At 43.6% G+C, this 5,000-nt stretch overlaps 14 non-coding genes and 7 pseudogenes across 14 annotated transcripts; all 21 read right to left on the bottom strand.

Annotated features, from left to right (window-relative positions):
• The window catches only part of LOC132968412 (5S ribosomal RNA), a 109-nt pseudogene extending 39 nt beyond the window's left edge, over positions 1-70 (bottom strand).
• A 120-nt stretch (positions 71-190) lies between these two features.
• On the bottom strand, positions 191-309 carry LOC132968035 (5S ribosomal RNA). Its single transcript, XR_009670887.1, has one exon. It is a non-coding gene; the product is annotated as a 5S ribosomal RNA (ribosomal RNA).
• A 122-nt stretch (positions 310-431) lies between these two features.
• Positions 432-550, bottom strand: LOC132968161 (5S ribosomal RNA). The gene has a single exon (XR_009671008.1). It is a non-coding gene; the product is annotated as a 5S ribosomal RNA (ribosomal RNA).
• Positions 551-673: 123 nt separating this feature from the next.
• LOC132967989 (5S ribosomal RNA) lies at positions 674-782 on the bottom strand (annotated as a pseudogene).
• Positions 783-1,147: 365 nt separating this feature from the next.
• LOC132967992 (5S ribosomal RNA) lies at positions 1,148-1,256 on the bottom strand (annotated as a pseudogene).
• A 121-nt stretch (positions 1,257-1,377) lies between these two features.
• Positions 1,378-1,486, bottom strand: LOC132968507 (5S ribosomal RNA; annotated as a pseudogene).
• A 122-nt stretch (positions 1,487-1,608) lies between these two features.
• Positions 1,609-1,727, bottom strand: LOC132968168 (5S ribosomal RNA). Its single transcript, XR_009671015.1, has one exon. It is a non-coding gene; the product is annotated as a 5S ribosomal RNA (ribosomal RNA).
• Positions 1,728-1,848: 121 nt separating this feature from the next.
• LOC132968249 (5S ribosomal RNA) lies at positions 1,849-1,967 on the bottom strand. The gene has a single exon (XR_009671095.1). It is a non-coding gene; the product is annotated as a 5S ribosomal RNA (ribosomal RNA).
• A 122-nt stretch (positions 1,968-2,089) lies between these two features.
• LOC132968274 (5S ribosomal RNA) lies at positions 2,090-2,208 on the bottom strand. Its single transcript, XR_009671118.1, has one exon. It is a non-coding gene; the product is annotated as a 5S ribosomal RNA (ribosomal RNA).
• A 121-nt stretch (positions 2,209-2,329) lies between these two features.
• Positions 2,330-2,448, bottom strand: LOC132968096 (5S ribosomal RNA). Its single transcript, XR_009670944.1, has one exon. It is a non-coding gene; the product is annotated as a 5S ribosomal RNA (ribosomal RNA).
• A 122-nt stretch (positions 2,449-2,570) lies between these two features.
• On the bottom strand, positions 2,571-2,689 carry LOC132968187 (5S ribosomal RNA). Its single transcript, XR_009671034.1, has one exon. It is a non-coding gene; the product is annotated as a 5S ribosomal RNA (ribosomal RNA).
• A 122-nt stretch (positions 2,690-2,811) lies between these two features.
• On the bottom strand, positions 2,812-2,930 carry LOC132968199 (5S ribosomal RNA). The gene has a single exon (XR_009671046.1). It is a non-coding gene; the product is annotated as a 5S ribosomal RNA (ribosomal RNA).
• Positions 2,931-3,051: 121 nt separating this feature from the next.
• On the bottom strand, positions 3,052-3,170 carry LOC132968264 (5S ribosomal RNA). Its single transcript, XR_009671109.1, has one exon. It is a non-coding gene; the product is annotated as a 5S ribosomal RNA (ribosomal RNA).
• Positions 3,171-3,292: 122 nt separating this feature from the next.
• Positions 3,293-3,411, bottom strand: LOC132968068 (5S ribosomal RNA). The gene has a single exon (XR_009670917.1). It is a non-coding gene; the product is annotated as a 5S ribosomal RNA (ribosomal RNA).
• A 121-nt stretch (positions 3,412-3,532) lies between these two features.
• LOC132968321 (5S ribosomal RNA) lies at positions 3,533-3,651 on the bottom strand. Its single transcript, XR_009671161.1, has one exon. It is a non-coding gene; the product is annotated as a 5S ribosomal RNA (ribosomal RNA).
• Positions 3,652-3,773: 122 nt separating this feature from the next.
• LOC132968158 (5S ribosomal RNA) lies at positions 3,774-3,892 on the bottom strand. Its single transcript, XR_009671005.1, has one exon. It is a non-coding gene; the product is annotated as a 5S ribosomal RNA (ribosomal RNA).
• Positions 3,893-4,014: 122 nt separating this feature from the next.
• LOC132967832 (5S ribosomal RNA) lies at positions 4,015-4,123 on the bottom strand (annotated as a pseudogene).
• A 121-nt stretch (positions 4,124-4,244) lies between these two features.
• LOC132968004 (5S ribosomal RNA) lies at positions 4,245-4,363 on the bottom strand. Its single transcript, XR_009670866.1, has one exon. It is a non-coding gene; the product is annotated as a 5S ribosomal RNA (ribosomal RNA).
• Positions 4,364-4,485: 122 nt separating this feature from the next.
• LOC132968223 (5S ribosomal RNA) lies at positions 4,486-4,604 on the bottom strand. The gene has a single exon (XR_009671069.1). It is a non-coding gene; the product is annotated as a 5S ribosomal RNA (ribosomal RNA).
• A 122-nt stretch (positions 4,605-4,726) lies between these two features.
• LOC132968490 (5S ribosomal RNA) lies at positions 4,727-4,835 on the bottom strand (annotated as a pseudogene).
• A 120-nt stretch (positions 4,836-4,955) lies between these two features.
• LOC132968500 (5S ribosomal RNA) overlaps positions 4,956-5,000 on the bottom strand; it is a 109-nt pseudogene continuing 64 nt past the window's right edge.

Below are 5,000 nucleotides of genomic sequence, written 5' to 3'. Positions count from 1 at the left end.
AAGTACTAACCAGGCCCGACCCTGCTTAGCTTCCGAGATCGGATGAGTTCAGGGTGGTATGGCCGTAAGCCATTATTGTGTGCAGAAATGGGCCTTAAAGATGTCATTCCCTTGATTCTGGCTGAATTTTTGGACATGTGAATATGTCTCTATATGATAAAAAAAAAACATATCATCAAAAAAATGAAAAAGCTTACAGCACCTGGTATTCCCAGGCGGTCTCCCATCCAAGTACTAACCAGGCCCGACCCTGCTTAGCTTCCGAGATCGGACGAGATCGGGCGTGTTCAGGGTGGTATGGCCGTAAGCCATTATTGTATGCAGAAAGGGGCCTTTTAAAGATGTCATGCCCTTGATTCTGGCTGAATTTTTGGACATGTGAATATGTCTCTATATGATAAAAAAAAAACATATGATCAAAAAAATGAAAAAACTTACAGCACCTGGTATTCCCAGGCGGTCTCCCATCCAAGTACTAACCAGGCCCGACCCTGCTTAGCTTCTGAGATCGAACGAGATCGGGCGTGTTCAGGGTGGTATGGCCGTAAGCCATTATTGTCTGCAGACAGGGGCCTTTTAAAGATGTCATGCCCTTGATTCTGGCTGAATTTTTGGACATGTGAATATGTCTCTCTATGATAAAAAAAAAACATATGATCAAAAAAATAAAAAAAGCTTACAGCGTCTGTTATTCCCAGGCGGTCTCCCATCCAAGTACTAACCAGGCCCGACCCTGCTTAGCGTCCAAGATTGGACGAGTTCAGGGTGGTTTGGCCGTAAGCCATTATTGTGTGCAGAAAGGGGCCTTTTAAAGATGTCATGCCCTTGATTCTGGCTGAATTTTTGGACATGTGAATATGTCTCTATATGATAAAAAAAAAACATATGATCAAAAAAATGAAACAGCTTACAGCATTTGGTATTCCACAGGCGGTCTCCCATCCAAGTACTAACGAGGCCCGACCCTGCTTAGTTTCCGAGATCGGACGAAAACGGACGAGTTCAGGGTGGTTTGACTGTAAGCCATTATTGTGTGCAGAAAGGGGCCTTTTAAAGATGTCATGCCCTTGATTCTGGTTGAATTTTTGGACATGTGAATATGTCTCTATATGATAAAAAAAAATCATATGATCAAAAAAAATTAAAAAGCTTACAGCACCTGTTATTCCCAGGCGGTCTCCCATCCAAGTACTAACCAGGCCCGACCCTGTTTAGCTTCCGAGATCGGACGAGTTCATGGTGGTATGTCCTTAAGCCATTATTGTGTGCAGAAAGGGGCCTTTTAAAGATGTCATGCCCTTGATTCTGGCTGAATTTTTGGACATGTGAATATGTCCCTATATGATAAAAAAAACATATGATCAAAAAAAATGAAAAAGCTTATAGCACCTGGTATTCCCAGGCGGTCTCCCATCCAAGTACTAACCAGGCCCGACCCTGCTTAGCTTCTGAGATCGGGCGTGTTCAGGGTGGTTTGGCCGTAAGCCATTATTGTATGCAGAAAGGCGCCTTTTAAAGATGTCATGCCCTTGATTCTGGCTGAATTTTTGGACATGTGAATATGTCTCTATATGATAAAAAAAAAACATATGATCAAAAAAATGAAAAAACTTACAGCACCTGGTATTCCCAGGCGGTCTCCCATCCAAGTACTAACCAGGCCCTACCCGGCTTAGCTTCCGAGATCGGACGAGATCAGGCGTGTTCAGGGTGGTATGGCTGTAAGCCATTATTGTGTGCAGAGAGGGGCCTTTTAAAGATGTCATGCCCTTGATTCTGGCTGAATTTTTGGACATGTGAATATGTCTCTATATGATAAAAAAAACATATGATCAAAAAAAATGAAAAAGCTTACAGCACTTGGTATTCCCAGGATGTCTCCCATCCAAGTACTAACCAGGCCCGACCCTGCTTAGCTTCCGAGATCAGACGAGATCGGGCGTGTTCAGGGTGGTATGGCCGTAAGCCATTATTGTGTGCAGAAAGGGGCCTTTTAAAGATGTCATGCCCTTGATTCTGGCTGAATTTTTGGACATGTGAATATGTCTCTATATGATAAAAAAAAACATATGATCAAACAAAATGAAAAAGCTTACAGCACCTGGTATTCCCAGGCGGTCTCCCATCCAAGTACTAACCAGACCCTACCCTGCTTAGCTTCTGAGATCAGACGAGATCGGGCATGTTCAGGGTGGCATGGCCGTAAGCCATTATTGTGTGCAGAAAGGGGCCTTTTAAAGATGTCATGCCCTTGATTCTGGCTGAATTTTTGGACATGTGAATATGTCTCTATATGATAAAAAAAAATATATGATCAAAAAAATGAAAAAGCTTACAGCACCTGGTATTCCCAGGCGGTCTCCCATCCAAGTACTAACCAGGCCCGACCCTGCATAGCTTCCGAGATCGGACGAGATCGGGCGTGTTCAGGGTGGTATGGCCGTAAGCCATTATTGTGTGCAGAAAGGGGCCTTTTAAAGATGTCATGCCCTTGATTCTGGCTAAATTTTTGGACATGTGAATATGTCTCTATATGATAAAAAAAAAACATATGATCAAAAAAATGAAAAAGCCTACAGCGTCTGGTATTCCCAGGCGGTCTCCCATCCAAGTACTAACCAGGCCCGACCCTGCTTAGCTTCCGAGATCGGACGAGATCGGGCGTGTTCAGGGTGGTATGGCCGTAAGCCATTATTGTGTGCAGACAGGGGCCTTTTAAAGATGTTATGCCCTTGATTCTGGCTGAATTTTTGGACATGTGAATATGTCTCTATATGATAAAAAAAAAACATATGATCAAAAAAATGAAAAAACTTACAGCACCTGGTATTCCCAGGCGGTCTCCCATCCAAGTACTAACCAGGCACTACCCTGCTTAGCTTCCGAGATCGGACGAGATCAGGCGTGTTCAGGGTGGTATGGCCGTAAGCCATTATTGTGTGCAGAGAGGGGCCTTTTAAAGATGTCATGCCCTTGATTCTGGCTGAATTTTTGGACATGTGAATATGTCTCTATATGATCAAAAAAACATATGATCAAAAAAAATGAAAAAGCTTACAGCACCTGGCATTCCCAGGCGGTCTCCCATCCAAGTACTAACCAGGCCCGACCCTGCTTAGCTTCCGAGATCGGACGAGATCGGGCGTGTTCAGGGTGGTATGGCCGTAAGCCATTATTGTGCGCAGAAAAGGGCCTTTTAAAGATGTCATGCCCTTGATTCTGGCTGAATTTTTGGACATGTGAATATGTCTCTATATGATAAAAAAAAACATATGATCAAACAAAATGAAAAAGCTTACAGCACCTGGTATTCCCAGGCGGTCTCCCATCCAAGTACTAACCAGGCCCGACCCTGCTTAGCTTCTGAGATCGGACGAGATCGGGCGTGTTCAGGGTGGTATGGCCGTAAGCCATTATTGTGTGCAGAAAGGGGCCTTTTAAAGATATCATGCCCTTGATTCTGGCTGAATTTTTGGACATGTGAATATGTCTCTATATGATAAAAAAAAACATATGATCAAAAAAATGAAAAAGCTTACAGCACCTGGTATTCCCAGGCGGTCTCCCATCCAAGTACTAACCAGGCCCGACCCTGCATAGCTTCCGAGATCGGACTAGATCGGACGAGTTCAGGGTGGTATGACCGTAAGCCATTATTGTGTGCAGAAAGGGGCCTTTTAAAGATGTCATGCCCTTGATTCTGGCTGAATTTTTGGACATGTGAATATGTCTCTATATGATAAAAAAAAACATATGATCAAACAAAATGAAGAAGCTTACAGCACCTGGTATTCCCAGGCGGTCTCCCATCCAAGTACTAACCAGGCCCGACCCTGCTTAGCTTCTGAGATCGGACGAGATCGGGCGTGTTCAGGGTGATATGGCCGTAAGCCATTATTATGTGCAGAAAGGGGCCTTTTAAAGATGTCATGCCCTTGATTCTGGCTAAATTTTTGGACATGTGAATATGTCTCTATATGATAAAAAAAAAACATATGATCAAAAAAATGAAAAAGCTTATAGCACCTGGTATTCCCAGGCGGTCTCCCATCCAAGTACTAACCAGGCCTGACCTTGCTTAGCTTCCGAGATCGGGCGTGTTCAGGGTGGTATGGCCGTAAGCCATTATTGTGTGCAGACAGGGGCCTTTTAAAGATGTCATGCCCTTGATTCTGGCTGAATTTTTGGACATGTGAATATGTCTCTATATGATAAAAAAAACATATGATCAAAAAAAATGAAAAAGCTTACAGCACCTGGTATTCCCAGGCGGTCTCCCATCCAAGTACTAACCAGGCCCGACCCTGCTTAGCTTCCGAGATCAGACGAGATCAGGCGTGTTCAGGGTGGTATGGCCGTAAGCCATTATTGTATGCAGAAAGGGGCCTTTTAAAGATGTCATGCCCTTGATTCTGGCTGAATTTTTGGACATGTGAATATGTCTCTATATGATAAAAAAAAAACATATGATCAAAAAAATGAAAAAACTTACAGCACCTGGTATTCCCAGGCGGTCTCCCATCCAAGTATTAACCAGGCCCTACCCTGCTTGGCTTCCGAGATCGGACGAGATCGGGCGTGTTAAGGGTGGTATGGCCGTAAGCCATTATTGTGTGCAGAAAGGGGCCTTTTAAAGATGTCATGCCCTTGATTCTGGCTGAATTTTTGGACATGTGAATATGTCTCTATATGATAAAAAAAAAACATATGATCAAAAAAATGAAAAAGCTTACAGCACCTGGTATTCCCAGGTGGTCTCCCATCTAAGTACTAACCAGGCCCGACCCTGCTTAGCTTCCGAGATCGGACGAGTTCAGGGTGGTATGTCCGTAAGCCATTATTGTGTGCAGAAATGGGCCTTAAAGATGTCATTCCCTTGATTCTGGCTGAATTGTTGGACATGTGAATATGTCTCTCTATGATAAAAAAAAAACACATGATCAAAAAAATGAAAAAGCTTACAGCACCTGGTATTCCTAGGCGGTCTCCCATCCAAGTAC

This window comes from Labrus mixtus, unplaced genomic scaffold (genome assembly GCF_963584025.1).
Source record: "Labrus mixtus unplaced genomic scaffold, fLabMix1.1 SCAFFOLD_74, whole genome shotgun sequence".
NCBI classification, from domain to species: Eukaryota; Metazoa; Chordata; class Actinopteri; order Labriformes; family Labridae; genus Labrus; species Labrus mixtus.
This window is presented reverse-complemented; position numbering and strand designations above follow the sequence as displayed.